Below are 18098 nucleotides of genomic sequence, written 5' to 3'. Positions count from 1 at the left end.
AACTCGGAGACCTGAAACTCAGGTCGAAACGTCGGCATAAAATAAATAAATATGGTTTTGTTTATTTATGTTGTTCTTTGCTGACCGCACTCCCCGACAAACTTCTTCAAGCATTAATCTACGGTCAACTATCTACATCTCATTAATAATTATTGCTTTCTTTATTTCCGTGAAGTTGATTGATTTTCAGTATCCTATTCGTCAAACTAATTTAAATACTGTAATAACTTTTGTTGTCTCAATTGCTTACATAAATAATAGATTGTGAGTTAGTCAAATTTTTACTCTCTCTCTTTTTTACATATTTATTGGTAATTATGATCTTTCTCATTACCTTAAAGTTAATTGATTTGATAAACCCCATAAATTAAGAAAATTTGAATTAAAATACAATAAGGCTATCATTTTTTCATTTTCTTACCTTCCGCCACTACTTTTGATCCACGTAAAATAAATTCTGAAAACTTATGACATTCAAAAACAAAACCCGAGAAAGAAATTTACCAATTTAATTACTTTAAAAATCCCATCCAATTTCTAAGTAATAATGGAACATCTTGGGTCTAGAGTTAAGTCACACTTTCATTATTAACTCTTTAACATATTTATTAATAATTATTGCTTTCTTTATTTCCGTGAAGTTGATTGATTTTCAGTACCCTATTAGTCAAACTAATTTGAATACCGTAATAACTTTTATTGTCTCAATTGCTTACATAAATAATAGATTGTGAGTTAGTCAAATTTTTACTATCTCTCTTTTTTACATATTTATTGGTAATTATTATCTTTCCCATTACCTAAAAGTTATTTGATTTGATAAACCACATAAATTAAGAAAATTTGAATTAAAATACAATAAGGCTATAATTTTTTTATTTGGTTATGAAATCTATCCAGAGTTCATCCAGTAAAACTCCAACTATTGGTAACCTTGGGCTGCCATGAGCTATTTACGCGGCCCTGTTTGACATTTGCCACAAATCAAAAACTTCAACAAATGCTTAGTAAACAAACAAATAAAAGTTGATTCCACACGCTTTTGTGTTTCAGAAAGCAAGAATGGTAGATTGTATCGGATGGAGCCTCAAAAGTCAAATATTCCAATGATATAACTATATACGTTAGTGCCTCCTTGACCAATGGCAGGGAAAATGGGAAGGTTGCTGACCTTTACCCGACTGGAAGGTACATGATGATGATGGCTCTCCATCCTCTCTCACTTGTAGCCTTGTAATTCCTCTTAGCCTCCTCCTCTTTGCCGAAATTAATGGATAGAAAGTGGTCTCCGCTAGGCTCTTATTAAAGGAACAACTTGCCCGCCTGCCATTTTTCCTACCTAAATCGTGAAAAGGGTAAATTTTATATTAAGCATTTCTGTTGGAATGAGATGTAAAATCTTTGCTCTATATTTATATGATTTTATCTTTGTCAATGCCGATTATGCCTAAAGTAGCCAAATTTGGACTGGTTTGTTAGTTCGAATTACATTATATGCTCCATCACACTTCTATGCCATTTACGCTTCTGCTACATACAATTTTATAAATTATTAAATATTTTTATTATACTCACTTTGCATTCCGTTTACATGCGTTTTCCATCAATGAATTTACACTTTAAGGTATTTCTTAAGCATTAAAGTATTCTGGACTTCAAAGTGGGAAAGACGAGATTTATTGCGTGGGTCTGCCAAGAAACAAGAGTGTATATGTCTCAAATATACTTGGGTTAGCGACTCCACTTGCCCATCCACGGCTCTTTTAAGTATTGTATGATAGCGGAACGTAAACTGTAACGGGAGAAACATTACGTTCATACTTTTGTGAGAGCCTCAGTACTTTGTTTTGGAATTTTCTAATAATAGTCAATTCAAGACATAGAAGTGATTCAAGACATATCGACGGTTCTGTTTGTGTTTAAGAGTGCTGAATCCGAATTTCAAGTTTGTGATGTCGCCAGCCGACGGGTTCGTAATGAAAAAAAAGCCAAGGGTGGCCATAATAAGTTAAGCCTTCTTCACAAAATTATTATATTTAATTCAATGTGGGATCCCGCTAGAGCGCGCTATAAAAATAGTATCGTCGTTTCACAAAGGATATTTACTTGTAAAAAATTTGTCTCAACGAAATAATATATTTTTTGGTGGCTAAAACCGAATATCTGGTTGGCCACCTAAACAACTATCTGTGCCAACGGCTTAACAGTAATAATAATTCTAGACTATTTTTTTCTTCTCCTTAAACATTGAATAAAATTTCTTATCTGAAGTAAACGCTAATTAGCAACAGTTTTATTATATAATTATAATATTATATAAAAGTTCTGTAAGGAAAAAAGATTAAAAACATGTCACATAATGCTGTGATACAATCAAATCAAATATAGTTTTTATGGTATGGTGTTAACTTAAAATGCAAATTTGTTTTAATCGTTTCCTTTTTGTTTCCCCTTTGGAATTATGTTTTTACTATTGTTATTAATGTAATGCTAAATCTAAGTTTATAAAAATGATTGCCTTAAAATAGATTACAAGTTTCTTTCTCTTTTAATCTATACTTAACCTGAAGATTAATCTTTTTGTCAAAGTTGCGACATTCATTCATTGTTGATATAAATATGGAACTGGTATGCTGTAAATTAATTTTCAAAATACATGCAGGAATCGTCGTTTAAGCTGTGACATCACTTTAGTCCGAAACAATTTTAATACTTTTTAAAAAATTGATAAATAACGCTCCATTTTAGAGACACCTTTTCTCAAAAATTGTTTAGTCGAAACAAATACATTTTTTTATAACTTCAAGAATTCTTTCGAGATATCTCTTGAATTATGTGGTTTTTTTTTGGACCTATCAGGTAAAGAATTTTAATAAACACGAAACGATAATGAAAAAGAATATTTAATTATAATGATCATTATCACTCTAACAATAATGAATGACAATTATTGGAAAGTATTGTGAAGTACTGAAGAGCGTGTTAGAGGTTGTTCATTCGGTTACCCACTAACCTTTTGTGGTTTCGCTGAGAATGTCTAATGGTCATTACCATTTCGGCTAAGGGGAGTCCTTGGATTATTCCAGTTTAAGAATTATGATAGCTCTAACTGAGGAAAGAAAGGTTAGAATAAAACGAAGAATTTAGGGGGATACTTTCAAAAAGATGATAATATGAAGGCAACATAGAGTTCATCTCATCAACAATTATTTTTATCATTTATTATATATACCGTTATGATTCGGTAGCAAAATAACATACAAAAATAATAAACATTAAATCAAATTTTAACACTTCTTATTACTTATAAATTATCTTGTAATTTTTAAATATTTCCAGAGCTACAACTAATGATTTGATTTAGAAAATAAAATTAAAATATAGCTAATTTACAAAAAAAATAATAATATTATACTTATACATCACCATTATTATATCATACATATGAAATATAGTTACAATACATTATATATAATATTATGTAGACTGCTATAAAAGAATATAATTAATGATAAGAATAGTTTTGATAATGATAATTAGGATCATATTCCCGAAAGGAAAGATTTCTTAGGTCCTAAAAAAATGAATTATTGCCAAGCAAACAGATTTTTTAACTAATGTAAATAGAAACAAATTATTTGTTTGTCATATAATAACAAAGAGAGTAGTACTAATTTAAATTTATTTTTAATAATTAATGTTCAGTTCTTTAACAAATATTATTAAATCTTGTTGGTCTAAAAAGGTCTATAATCACATATCGTTGTTCATTTCACATAAATTTTAAATTTATATTTGTCTAACTTTCATTCTAATATTCACAATTAATCATAGTCGTAACATATAAAGAGACCTAATAATTTTATTTGGCTTTAGTTTAAAACTAAAATTAATATCGTGGGGAAAAAAGGAAAACACTCTTGTTAAAAAAAACAAAAACAAGGAACTAAAATGTTGATAGCCACTTTAATTGTTAGCCAATTGTACGACACTCGAACTCCAGACTGTGACAGTTTATATCGAGGGGGCATATCAAATTTTGTTGACAGCCTCCATCACTGTACGAACCCATCATCCAGGACACTGCCACCGACACTATATTTTTTTGAAAGATGAAAGTTTTTTATTTATTTTTCTCAATCCAAAATTCGAATTAAATTTTTTAAAGATATTTCCTCTTATTATTTTTTTTGGTTGAAGAAAGGGGCTTGAACTCACCTATGCCTTACGTATCTAGTAACATATATCTAGTCGGCTGGTGCAATGCTTGCACGTGAAATTTACAACTTGAGATAGGGTCATTGCAGATAAATACGTCGATAAGATAAGTCGCGTAATAAGGAAACCGTTCATGCTTTATATACTGTTTTGAAAGTTCAAATTTCTTAATTTTTTCTATTAGCTAATATGTTGAGACACTTTTAACAGCAGAAAATATAGGTTAGAATGCGGGCAATGACCTTTCCCCCTTCCTACAATTCAGGTAGGAACGGAAATGGATTTATTTTAATTTCAATCCGGCAGATCAAAGTACAACCTAGATCAGTCACCTGAAAGCTACGTCAACATTTTCTATTCACGTCGCCTTATGAGAAAATATTTAACTTAAGTAGTGCAATGGTATTCCAACTCGATCGTTTGGCGTTTCTCATGTAGTTACGAGAAGACAATCCCACGAGTTTTTCTTGAAAAGGAAAAAAGATAAATTTTTTAATTCACAAATCCAATCCAAGGTAATGATTTTTTTTTATTGCTTGGAAGAAGAAGTATAATGGAAGGGGTAAATAGTGAAGTCAAAAGGTGGGTCTTATGGTAAACTTCAGGGGCATGGCAGAAGTATGAGTCCGGGCTGCCTTATGTTTCAGTTTAGATTACAATTGTGTACATTCTTATAACATCACCTGAGCTCCAAGGGCGTGGTCAACTCCCCTCTATTTGGCTTCACTTCACCTTTGAGTATTGGGTATGCCACCTCTCTTCCTTTCTTAATGTTGCCGTTTTATGACCGTTCTCTTTGTTCCGTATTCGAGATTCATCGCGTTGTTCAAATTTTACAAGAATATTCTTTGAAGAAATTTAAAACGATGAGTGTAATAATTAATATTTCTAAATTCAATTTTTTCTTCTATATAGTGTTGCACAATTAGTGTACAAAAAATAAAATATATCCGCAAGACATAATATTCAGAGAACAACTAGTATTAATTTTCAACTAGTTGCTGCTGAATGTAGAAAAAACTAAACTAATCCTCATCTGCTTCAGATCCTTCTTACATGCTCTTCCTTCTTTTCCTTTACTTTTCCTCCACAGCAATCCTGTTCCACTTCCTAACCTCGTTAAAAACCTCTTTGTCACCAAAGACTAACACTTATCCTGGAGTAATCATGTATCCGAAATATCCTGAAAATATATTTTCAAACAGTTCCATAGATTATGCCAATCCTTGCCTTTAAGGCTAAGTTGTTATACTTTTCTCTTTACGATCATCTTATGCTACCGAAAATGAATCTGTTTGCGCAGACTTGTTTTTATTTGCTTGTGGTCAAGCGGCTATTATCAGACTTTTTTTAATTTACCGATGTTTGACAAAAATAATTTTTTTTAATACCAAAATAATTACAAAAATATAATGAACCAATTAGCGTGAATTTAATGGAGTCCTAGATGACAAATCCGTTTACAGATCGGAAATTTGAGATTCCGTCGATGAATGAGACGAAATGTATATTCGCTCCCTTAGTGCTGCCATCTCTTGAAAAAAAAAATCACTAAAATTCAGGATGTTTAGCCTAACATATCAGTTGGTCTGGTTAGTCTCCTGCCTTATTTCCCATCATTTTGATCAATTTTATAGAAGATTCATTGATGAACTTAGAGGAAAATTAAAGCGTCTTATGAATTCACTTTATAAGATTTATTTTGGGAATTCCTAGACACTTGTCTATTATACAAAGATGAATTCCATATCTGACGCAATATTTCGTTGGTTCTTTCTTATTCCAACCCTTAAAAAATAAAAAACCTTGCTATAACACCGAAGTTATTAATCAATGTTACTTCATCATATAGAACTGCTTCCTTCGATGAATCCTCTCTTGTCCGTTCCTCTTCCTTTTGGAATTCCTACCTATTCCCTCGCTTCCCTTACTTCCTTCAAACATTAGTTATTCTCTCACCTCATTAAATCTTAATCTTCCGATGAAATGTAAAGTTTATATACATAAAAATTAAACTAAAGTATATACATAAACTATACGCCAGACCATAAGCATTCATTTATGTTTACCGTTTTAGTTCTTCCGGGACGAGGTCTCGAAATAAAGATTATTTTCATTTTAACTGTTTTTCTTGTTATTTAAAGAACAATAAATATTTTGTAAGTAGTTTCTCTGTATTTCTTAGTATTTAGGAGGTTTGGTTTTTTTTTGGTACATTTTAAAGTAAGTTCAGAAAATCATACCTCTTTGTAGAAGAATGCGAAAAAGAAAAACTTTCTTCCATTGGAGTCCCAAAAGAGTCGTCCAGAATGAGACGTGACCGTGACAATTCAATAATAAGAAAGCTTCAAGAGAGGCAATATCTACGACGTGTATTACCCGGGCTCCAGACCAGTGGCAAACGATATTTACCGAACGGTTTGGTAAATATCGTTTGTCACTGCACAGAATTGGAGTATTGGAGAAATTACTGATCAATGTATATTATTAATAAATTACTTCTGATTAAATTTTAAATTATTTATTGAAATTCAATGTAGTATGATTTTAAAAAACATTGTTGATTGTGCACTAATTTTATTTTAGAAAATAAATAGAACTGGATAATAAGCAAAAAAAAAATTATGAAAAGTTCAAAGGTGTAGGAAAAAATAAATAAGTAATAAAAAGGGCTAATCATTCCAGAAAAAGAATTTAAAAATATTTTTTTAGAGATACATTTTTTCTATTATAAAGTATATTGATAAACAATCATCTGATCCCAGGAAATAATAAACATATTTACCTAATCAGTATGTTTTGTTTTTCTCTTCAAAGTTTTTATTTTTATTTTCAATAAAGCTAACGTGAAAACTCTTCAAGGCGTTTATTTTGAACGTTTCGATCACATCTTTATCGATCAGAATGCCATTTTTTTATAAACAATAGATACGTAAAATCTATTTTAAAAAAGTGTTCTAAAAATAATCTATTTTAAAATTAATTGGTTTTTTAGACTGTTTATTTAGTAATTGCTTCAGTAGCCTGAATAGACAAGCAGTTTCCTGTCTTTATAGTCTTGAATGAGAATTCCATGTTGTCGTTTATCCAGATATATCCTAGGTAGGATCTGTTTGACTGATAAATTTATAGATTCACGACGGAGGATAAAAGTAACTCGATGAAATTTATTTTAATCCTCCATTTTTAACACCATTCTTCAAAGATAGTAATACTCCCATATCAATTCTAGAATTGATGGGCCATTATTCACTGAAAGCATACAAATATAATCGGCATAACAAAAATAATTGTTAATTTTAGAAAGTTCCAAAACTACCAATTTATAGTTTTTTCATAAAATTGATTGAAGGTAGAATAAATTCTTATTGAAATTTTAAGAACTTTATCATGAAATACTTAAATTTTTAGAAATTTCCAAAGATTAAAATAATATATTTTAAGTTATTGAGAAATTTTTTTCTGGATTACTCAGAATTAATTTTAGGTGCCTATACCGTTTCTAAAAATAAGATTCAATACTTAGATTGTATACTTAACAAACATTTGATAAATACCTAATTGCATTGGACCAAAACTGGTATTGCTTGCTTTTATAGTGATGTACTTGCAAGGCCATTTGTATTTTATTTCACAGCATTATCTCTTAGCTTGAACATGTATAGAGAAAAATGCGTATACAAACATTATTACACGCGACTTCACGCCGATCAGTAGACCAATTATTTTAATACAGTTCATGGAAATAGTACCTCTTCGACCGAAACCTATTATATTTTTATTGTTTTGGCAGTTACATAAAGTTGCCTTGGCATGTAGACAAAAAAAAAACTAAAATTATCTTTCAAACTTTCCCGCCGTACGTGTTTTTGGGTCAATGACTCGAGCGCTATCTCTCTGAACTTTATTGTAGCGGAAAGCGAACAAAGAGCTATTTATTTAGAGCCTCTCCGTTATTTATTCATATACTACTAAGTCAATTAGTGATTCTTGATTAATTTAATTATAAATTAATTATTCTGACGTTTTATTTTCGTAAATTTTTTTATACATAATATCTTTTCTTCAAAAAGTAGTTGCTTTTAGAATTATCTAGTTGTATTTATTCTTTAAGAAAATTTGTAAATTTTGAATAATGATCGTGCTAGATTTTGAAGCAAAGTATTTACATAATACTTTGTATTCATGTGATATATAATATTGTCCTAAACTTTAAAGCGCATTAGATTGGATTTTCCTCCAAATACATCATATAATAATATCCATAATGTAATAAAATCATAATTGTAATCTATAATGTTATTTCAATAATCCTTATGTAAAAGTGGCCTACAAATACAAAACATTTTTAGTTGTTCCCTCATCCTTTTTCACGTTTTTCCGAAATATTATACTTTTAGCTAACAAGAATCATTTTCGGCATTTGTTGAATTTTGCATCTATCTTCCCTCAGTCTGTAATACACAGCAACTCTAAAAAAAAATTATTTCATTTAAAAAAAATAAAAAATGAATTTTTAAATTATTAAAATAGTACTGCTGAATTTTCAAAAAGGGTGATATATAATTGATTAAATATATCCAAGAATCTGAAGTTTTTATCGAAATCACCAGTAAAAAACGCTACAAACTTTTTTTACAATGCAATATATGTAATAATTCCTAGGAAAATCAAAAACTCACATTTCACAATTCCAACCATACTTCATAATTAATTTGATGAGGTTTCAGACTTACTGCTTATGGAACACTGAAAGAGGAAGATGAATTAGAGTAAAATAGAGAGAATAAAATAAACACGGTTGAAAAAAACAAAAAAAAAAAACAGACATAATTTATTTATAAAAAGTATGATATTTTTTATAATGAAACATGTTTAAAAAAAAAGTTACATATAATTTTTTATTAAATCTGATAATATATTTATTAGTATACTCTGTCTTTAATGGCATTTATTAAGGTGTGGCAGTTATAGATTTAGACCGATAACATGAGTTATCACTGTCGCGATAATACTGCCACGACATCTGTTGCTCAGTTTATTAAAAACATAGTATATTGATTTCCAGAAAATTTGCGACTCGAGACAGAATTACTTCCAGGAGACTTGAGACTAATTGGAAATGCTGGAGTTGTTTGATGGTTCCCCAGTTTTGAAAGGTCTCTCGATTAGGAGCAATCAAATCGAATTTGGATCAAAACCTTGCGCAGCTCAGATTATTCGTCCACTAATTTCTTATGCATTTTCATTAGACAAGCGCCTTGATAAGCTGTCTAGGTTGTAGTCTCGTCAGGGTAATTATTAATGCAAGGATTTTTTTTTTTCTCGTCACTATGCAAAGTAGTTGTTTTGTTCTTATTTTTTTTTTATTCAATTAAGCTGTACTGTCAGTATATTGGCAGTATATCAGAGGTTACTATCATAACAATCACACACACACACACTCATATATGTATATAAATAAACTGTCGCAACTTTTGAAGTAATCTTGTCTATTATCCTAAATATTTATATATATAACTTCAGTTGTTAATTCTAACCTGCATAATAGTACAGTTGAGGTATTTGCTGTACGCAATGAACCCCTTTGACGCCTTCGAGTGGTTTGGAAACAGCCTGCCTTACACTGTACCAACAGGCTTAGTATAACCGCAAAAACGGCAGGCGTTTCTACTTCTAAAGTTCATTATTATGAAGATTTAAAGTAATGAGTGGGACCTGAAACTTAAATAAAAAGAAATTTTGTTCACGTTTAATGTTTTTTTCTCATTTAATCTAAAAGTAATTTAACATTTTTTAATTCTCTATATAAAAAAAATAATAAGTGAAGAAGAAGAAACACGACAGTAAAACAGTAGGAACAGGAGTTAAAGCGTTGTTTTAACTGAATTCGATGCCTAACGATAAAAACTAAAGTTGGTAATAAAATGGATATGTTGTCTTTCAAAATTGGATTCTATGAAACCTGCCGATTGCAAACGTATTCTTATCCTCGTTTCCTTCGACAAGATTTCAGATACGTCAAAGTATCGATAATCCTTTCGATATTATGGTTTATTTGAATTATCGAATTCGGATATTATTGAAAGGAAATAACGATATTCCAATAGCATCTGATATGCCTGATATGCCTTCCGATAAAAAAAAATTCAAAAAATATTAAAAGGTAGTAATTAAAATTTAAAACAAAATTGCATGTCTGAAACAATTGTATGTACCGCTTTTTGTTTTATTTAACAAATTTATCAATTAAAATTCAATTACAGAATTATACATTAATATAAAAAAGTGTATTGCTCCTAATAATCAATATTTTAGTTCAGCTAAAAATATCTCTTTCTTTTAATCTGAATAGCAAAGTTGATATATAGGTATCTAATTATGTTGTGAAAACTGAAGTAAGCATGTACTGCCATCTAGCGTCAACGAATGAAACTAATTAAGTCCGTTGTAATATTTTCAACCTGAAGTTCTTTATAATATTTATCTACTATTAAAACCTCAAACTAAATTTAATTAATTGATAATTAATAAAATAAGTCTTAGGTTGAAATTAAATTTTTCTAAACTCATTTGAAGCACAGGAACTTCGTATTTTTTTGTAATTCTATCTATACAAGCGAAAATGTTATGCTAATTATTATTTTATAATTTATCACTTAATAGTTCAGAAAGGTTTTGTTAGTACTTTAATGTTATTATTTATAAATTACTTCTGATTAAATTTTTTTTTTAATTGAATGTATAATGATTTTTAAAAAACATTGTTGATTGTGCACTATTTTTATTTTTGAAGAAAAGAATTGGAAAATAAGCCAATTAAAAATTTAAACCTTCAAACGTTTAGAAAAAAATAAAAAGAGCTGATCATTCCTGAAAAAGAAGAAATAATAAAGTTATTATATATAATATAAACTTATTATTATGTTTAATGAAAAAGTTTAATTAATAATTCTAGTGTCGTCATAAATCATTTTTAAATATTTCTTTAGATATTCAGTTCTTCGATTATAAAGTATATTAATAAACAATCGATGCTTGCAAAGACTAAAAATTAAATATTTACCCAATTAGTATGTTTTATTTTTTTCTCTTTTAAGCTATATGCTTAAAGTTTTTATTTTTAATAAAGCTAACGTGAAAACTCTTAAGACGTTTATTTCGATCACACCTTTATTGATCACAATCTCGGTTTTTATAAGCAGTAAATACATTGTGGATTTTACAGGCCACACTTTCATATACTTATGATAATATAACTTTTATAGTTTTATTATTAATAGTGTCTTAAATAAAACAAATGTGTATTCATCTCTTTTTTTGTTAAAAAAATATTTTTTATTAATTTAATTTCATGAAAACTCCCTTCTTGAATTAGGTATCTGTGTGTATGTCGAATGTTTAAATGCCCATAAAAAGACATGAATCATTTTTTCAATTTTTTAAAAATATATTCCTTCCATGTATTTAAGAAGATGGGAACGAAAACTAAATTTATTTAAAAGTCTTTCAACTCTTGGACTTTATGGTGTTAATGGATCATTATAATAACTGTTTTAATAAACGATTTGATGATGACGTGTTGTGGTGTAGTTGTCTATAAAATGTAACGGTATTAAACGTTGTATAAAGTTGTAATCAGTTAATTAATAATAAATTCTTGTTGGCTAACTAAATTACGTATTATCTTATTTTAATCAACAATTTTATAAAGGGTAATAAAATTAACGTTTAGTAGTAGTACTTATAATAAACGAATCAATTTAAAATGACTTTCTCATTAGAATTATCGTCATGTCTACTCCATTAAAGTATCCTTCGCTTTTAAATAATTAAACTCAGGCATAGCAAAATATATGTTCTTCGTTGATTATGTAATTTATTACCAGATCGGTTTGGAGGACCTTACATGGTTAGTATAACAGGTTTTTTGTTTGTTTAACAATTGATTATGGGAGGGTGGGGGAGGATAGTCTTGTTCAAAAGACACCTCTAACTAAATACAATGCTGTGAATATCAAAGGATTGTGAATAACGATGAATTATAAACCAAATATATATAAATAAGTAGATAAAAATAATAATATATTAGTATGTATAATAAATACTTTTGAAAATCAGTGTTTACATTGTCTCGAAAAGAAAATGGATACCTTCAGTAAGATAAGGAAAACCCGACGTTCATGCGTCACATACCCAGAAATAAACGGAATTAATCGAACGAATGTTGTTCTCTGCGGTTTGTTTTCAGATGTACGGAAGTTTTTCAGAGCTGCATGATCGTGTTTCGGGTGTTGGTAGGGGATTGGCAGAAGAGGGGCGTCATCCTGAAGAAATTGGCAATATTAATTTTTTAAATAATTTTATATCACACCCTCCATATTAAGGATGGTTAAACTTTAAATGTTCTGGTTCAAATCCAATATGCTCCTTAAAAAAAATTGTTTTCTTAAGGTAATCAAATATTTCCGGAATATGAGGGCTGTAATCACTTAATGAAGTTGCCAAATGATATGGTAATCCACTGTCTATCAAATGCCTGCATTCTATCACTATATGTTTGACAGTAGTACGTTGAACTGTCTACATGTTGATCTAGATGTCCTTGACAGTAAGTGTTCTTAGTTTAGTCGAGTATGTCCAATTCGTATTCTGGTCTCATAATCGATTTGTATAGACCGAAAGATCGTTTCATGTTCACAGAGCTGATAGATACATATTTAGTATGCGTAATAAATTTATTTCAACTTTTTCGATTTGTATTATGAAGATCAATTTATATATTTTCGGAATGTTGAAAGGAATGATATCGATTTTAAAATCGCGCGCTAGATTTTATACAATAATTAACTTCGACTTTCTTACTTTTGACATGATTTAATATATATGTAGTATTTTTAATTCGTCAGTTTTATTTTTTTTTGTCTAATCTAAAAAAAAAAATCGTTTGGACTAAAAAAGTACTGAGTGAAAAAGAAAGGTGGACTAAAATATGTTTCTTATATGAAAAATATGTTTTAAACAATTCAAAAACGGTGGTGAAATATTTGTAAATGTGTAAAAAATAGGGGTGAATAATTCAAGAAGTATAAGAAAAATTTGTAAAAACGGTGAAATATGTTTAGTAAAATAGTTGAAAATATCCGTATATATATTCGGAAGTATGTTTGTTTAGTAACCTTAAGCACACATTTACCAGCTTGTAAGGTTCAAGTTCGTATTTAGTTTTTGATATTTACTTCCGTTCGAAACACCTTCAAATTTTTATTCCACTTCCGAATGAAGGTTGACCAGAAACATTAAGGCCAGGCCGCGTATAAGGTCACCTCATTCAGTCTATCTCTTAACTCCTTCCGATTTTACACGTGTGAAACTCGATTCTGCCGAACAATGTTCATGTATTTAGAGTAATTTTGTCTTTCCCACAGCTTGAAACAACTCTACTTTCTCCTGGGACATGGTTGAACTTTTCAGAAGGTGAAAAACGAAAAACTTTTTTTGTATGCACGCATATAAACATATTTCTAGATTCACATATATTATAGTTGTTTAGATTTTATTTGAATATTATTGGAAAATTAAAAAAAAAATTCTCCAAGTCCCTCAGAAAACTACGAACCATTCAACGTGTAAAAGTGTATATAGTCTTAGATTGTGATCAGTCTCCATTTTGTTTTTCTCAATCCTGTTGATAATTAAATTAGTAAAACGTTAACTAACTCTTTATTTATTACTGTTTGGGGGGAATCTCAAGGCTTTATGAAATCTCCCAATAATATCCCACAATTTTTTTTTACATTCATTTACCTACTATAATGTATTGAGGGCGAAGACAAAACTAATTTTTTTACTGTGAACATTTAAGGGGAACACCATACACATCATGTTTTAATTATACTTAATAAAATTTCAATTTCAACATTAGGAATAAAACGGTGATTAGAAAGAATTGGGTTGAAATTTAAATCTTTTAGGGTCAAATTCATCTGAAATAGTGATTTTTTAAAATGTTTTTGAGACTATTATAATTGCGTTTGATAGAATTATTGATGATTTAATAAGGAATATTAATCTCTTCTTTAGTTTTAAACTCGTTTGATAGGAAGTAAAATATATTTATTAAAAATATGACTTGTCTACCTAATCAATAAATTGAAATATAAAGAGATAATCATACTGCATCGACAAAGTGATGCTTCAAATACAAAGTGGTGATTTATTGAAAAGAGGTATTTTATAAGTCGTAATAGAAATACTTTTTCTATATTATTCTAAGCAAAAATTAAAAGAATCGATTCAACATACAGCTATTCACCCGTTAGAGGACAAGAGAGAAAGTAAACCAGTTTACCCCGTTGTCTACTGAATCGTAGGTGGGGGAGGATTTTCTAAAGAAATTGTTAATTCTTTCTCTTTAATTAATATCTTTGAATAATAAATAAAATTACTCAATTTTATTTAATTTATATTAACAAATTTTAGGAATATTGCTATAATTTGTTGTAACCAACTGATTTACCTATATTTCCGATTATTTAAAAATTATAAATGAAATATCTCTTTTGACTTTTGGGTCGTATTTGTAAGAGATTAAATTACTAATGATAATTTATACAGGGGTTATAAATGTTTTATTAGTATTAAAAAATATTAGATTCCAAAGAGCTTTCAATATTTGCAAAGTGACGGTTTATTTACCGGATTAGTATTTCAGTCTGTCGCGGAGAGCGCTAGCGTCGACTGGCTTACTGCGCATTGACCGGTGGCCTTCCCCTCGTTTCAGGTACTGTTGCCACGTGGTCCTTTATATTCTTATTTTTTGTGTTACATACTTTTTCATGTAATTATAATATTTGAATGTATACTAAATTTGTCGGTTTCAATGCTGATTTATAATTAGTACATTATTTTGCTTGGTTTGTTCTGTTTTACTTTCAAATTGCAGTGTAAGTCAGTTATGCACCAGGGGGTTTGCTCAGGATATCTAACCTTATCAGCTTCCAGTTCTGGGTTTGTTTCTTTTTTAACATTTATATATATGTAAATATATATTTATCTATTAAATCATTTTTTATTGAAGTGTTCTCTTTTCATTAATATTATAATTTTATCCTAATTTCTTGTACTTATGTCTATTCGTCGCACGCGTTGTACGTTAATTGTTTTCAAACCTCACAGTTTGAATGATAAAAAGGATTACTATCGATTATAAACAGTTTTTGTTTATATTAGGTTATCTATCAAATATCAACAACGTATGTTACAATAGTTTATCACAAATACTAAAAATATATAAATACCTCATTGAATTTAAAATATACGTTGTGGAAAATAGTTTAATAAAAATGTTATCAACAATGATTCTTGCTTATTTTTCTATTACTAAGTGGTTGAGAGGTCTAAATTTCTTTCCTGCTGTTACAACAGGTGGGGGTTATTTGGTGAAGGGACTTAAAATTGCTATCCATGTAAATATTTTAAGTTCCATATGTGCTTATCAATTTCTTTTAATATTATATTCTCATATTCTATTAGATATAATATTATACTTGATTGAATGGCTTTATTATTTATTGTCCCTCTCTTCTAATAAATACACAAGTATAAAAGCTTTTGTATAAAATAGTTTTTTCAAGAAAAAAAGTGTATTGGATAATAGTTAAAACTATCACTTCCTATTTCTCTATTTATAAACCTCTGGAACCTGGCTCCTTTGAATTAGAAATAGAAAGAAACGTACTTACAATAGTTAGTAAAATAACTTGTTTACTTATATATCTATCGTTTCAATTATCTTCATTTATTTAACGGTCTGAGAAAGTAATTTATAAGATTTCCTTTTTTAATATTTCTGTTATTTAAACATGTCTATTAGTTAGGAATGATAAAATAAGTGTTTATATCAGTATAATAAACATTTTTGAACTTGATAATATTTATAATCTCTCTCTCTCTCTCTCTTATGTATTTTATGTTAATGGCCTATTTCCATTATTTTTTTAATCTAATAGGCAGATAAGAACTAAACATCAAAAAACTCCTTTTTTCTATTTTCTACTTTTGCCCTAGTTGCCTATTTAAATATTTTGATTTAAATGAACAGGCCTCTATTTGTACTGTGGTTGCCCTACTAACAAATTAATAAATTATTATTATAATCTAAGAGAAAAAATTGATGAAATATATTTTCATTTTCTTGTTTTTTCCTGTTACTTGTTTTCATAAATTGTCAATAATTATTTTTTAATTGAACTTCATTGTACCTTATTTGGGTCCCAATATATGTAGGTATATAAGTCCCATGTTGTATAATGGTTTGGCATTTTCACAAAAATTTCTTCAAATAAATTTGATTAAAAATAAATAAATAAAAACTTGAGGGAAGAAGTGTGCTCTGAATTGGTGAGTAATTTGTGCATGAGTCATAAAAGATGAAATTCTTAATGACACAGTGATTAACCGCATTATTACAATTTAATCCTACTTAGACCCATAAATCAACCACGTAAAATCTCTGCTTTAACTTTTTATGAAGCTCGATATTTTCTACTTTCCTGAGAACCTAAGTTAATGACAAATTGTGATATTGGTATTATAATCTACCCAAATAAATCTGTGGGAGTTGGAATAAAACATGTTTCAAGCAGGAAACAAGCCAAGAGAAAAAGTCAAAGCAATGCTTTTCATTAAATTTTGATGCAATGGTTTGTTTTACTGTATTATGTTAATAACTTGTTTTTGTCTATTAAACTCAAGAATTAGATATGATCTTTCTGTTAGACTTTTTTATTTTACTAGCAACTGAATTTGTTCTATTGGATCTTCATCAGATAATCACTGCAATCGACAAGAGATTTAGTAATGCTATAAATTATAGTAGTATAAAGTCTAACAGTTTGTTGTAAACACACCAAATCAAGAGATTAAACATTCTAAAAATATTGATTTGTATTTTGTTTTTTATTGAAACAGGACGAGGTTTCTGTCTCAACAAACTAATTTACCAATTTTTTTTCTTTAGTATTTTATTGTTAATTAATTTTGTCAACTATTGTGCTTATAATAGAGAAATTAATGAGGAAGAAGTCATTTTTTTATTTTATTTGATATACTGATGTTTTGATTCTAACATGTAGACCATCCTTAGCACTAAAACTGTAAGAAAATTATATCAAATAAATGTTGCCATATAATATTAAAGTATGTAATGAAAAATAATAATAAAAATACAATGAAAATAATAAGTAATACAAATAAACGTACTGTATGTTTTACCTATGTTTATCGTAATTTATTGCATATATTTTTGACCCTTATACTATATATTCTATTTCTTCTGTTGTTTTTTTTTTTTTTTTTTTTTTTCCATTATATTAAAGGGCTACAATGTTATATATCAATTATATTATTTCAATGAAAACATTCATACCATTTTAGTTCTTAAATCTTTAATGAAAAAATGTTTTGAGCTAATAACTCTTCTTCAAACCTTTTATCATCCTACATATCATATTTTTCGAATCTACAACTTATTTTTTTGTTCATCTTCTAAATTCGGAATTTGATATCTACCTATCATAGAAATTTATTTGTGTAACTTTTGTTTTTAATCTTTATTATATCCTTTTAATAGTTAATATGTTTCAAGTTCACACTCAACCTTGCTATGAAAAGCATATATTAAAAATTAAGTTGTTATAATAATTAAACATTAGATGGTTTGTTGATATTGCTTAAGAAATACTTAAGCTTAACAAAATAGCAAATTAAGTTATGGTTAAGAAAATGTGTAGTGTAGGATGTTGAAAGTTTTGAATATCAGGTGATGTAGTTTTTAACGTCCATTTTTATACAGACTTAATTATTGAATATTATTTTTT

General features: G+C 28.5%; 1 protein-coding gene across 6 annotated transcripts in view; it reads left to right on the top strand.

Annotated features, from left to right (window-relative positions):
* Positions 1-18098, top strand: part of LOC106678155 (KH domain-containing protein akap-1) — a 192855-nt gene that overhangs the window by 158313 nt on the left and 16444 nt on the right. The window contains exon 1 of one of the 6 annotated variants that reach the window (XM_014416518.2): positions 14934-15001. The exons of 4 other annotated variants lie outside the window; for them this stretch is intronic. The gene's annotated coding sequence lies outside the window, so the exon portion shown is untranslated. Of the gene's footprint in view, positions 1-14933; positions 15002-15025; positions 15229-18098 lie in introns of those variants that run through there. One more of the 6 variants, XM_014416513.3, reaches the window with a different exon arrangement.

Source organism: Halyomorpha halys, unplaced genomic scaffold, assembly GCF_000696795.3.
Source record: "Halyomorpha halys isolate HHAL.00 unplaced genomic scaffold, Hhal_1.1 Scaffold126.1, whole genome shotgun sequence".
Classification (NCBI taxonomy): domain Eukaryota; kingdom Metazoa; phylum Arthropoda; class Insecta; order Hemiptera; family Pentatomidae; genus Halyomorpha; species Halyomorpha halys.
Note: the sequence above shows the minus strand (reverse complement) of the source record. Positions and strands in the feature narration are given on the sequence as shown.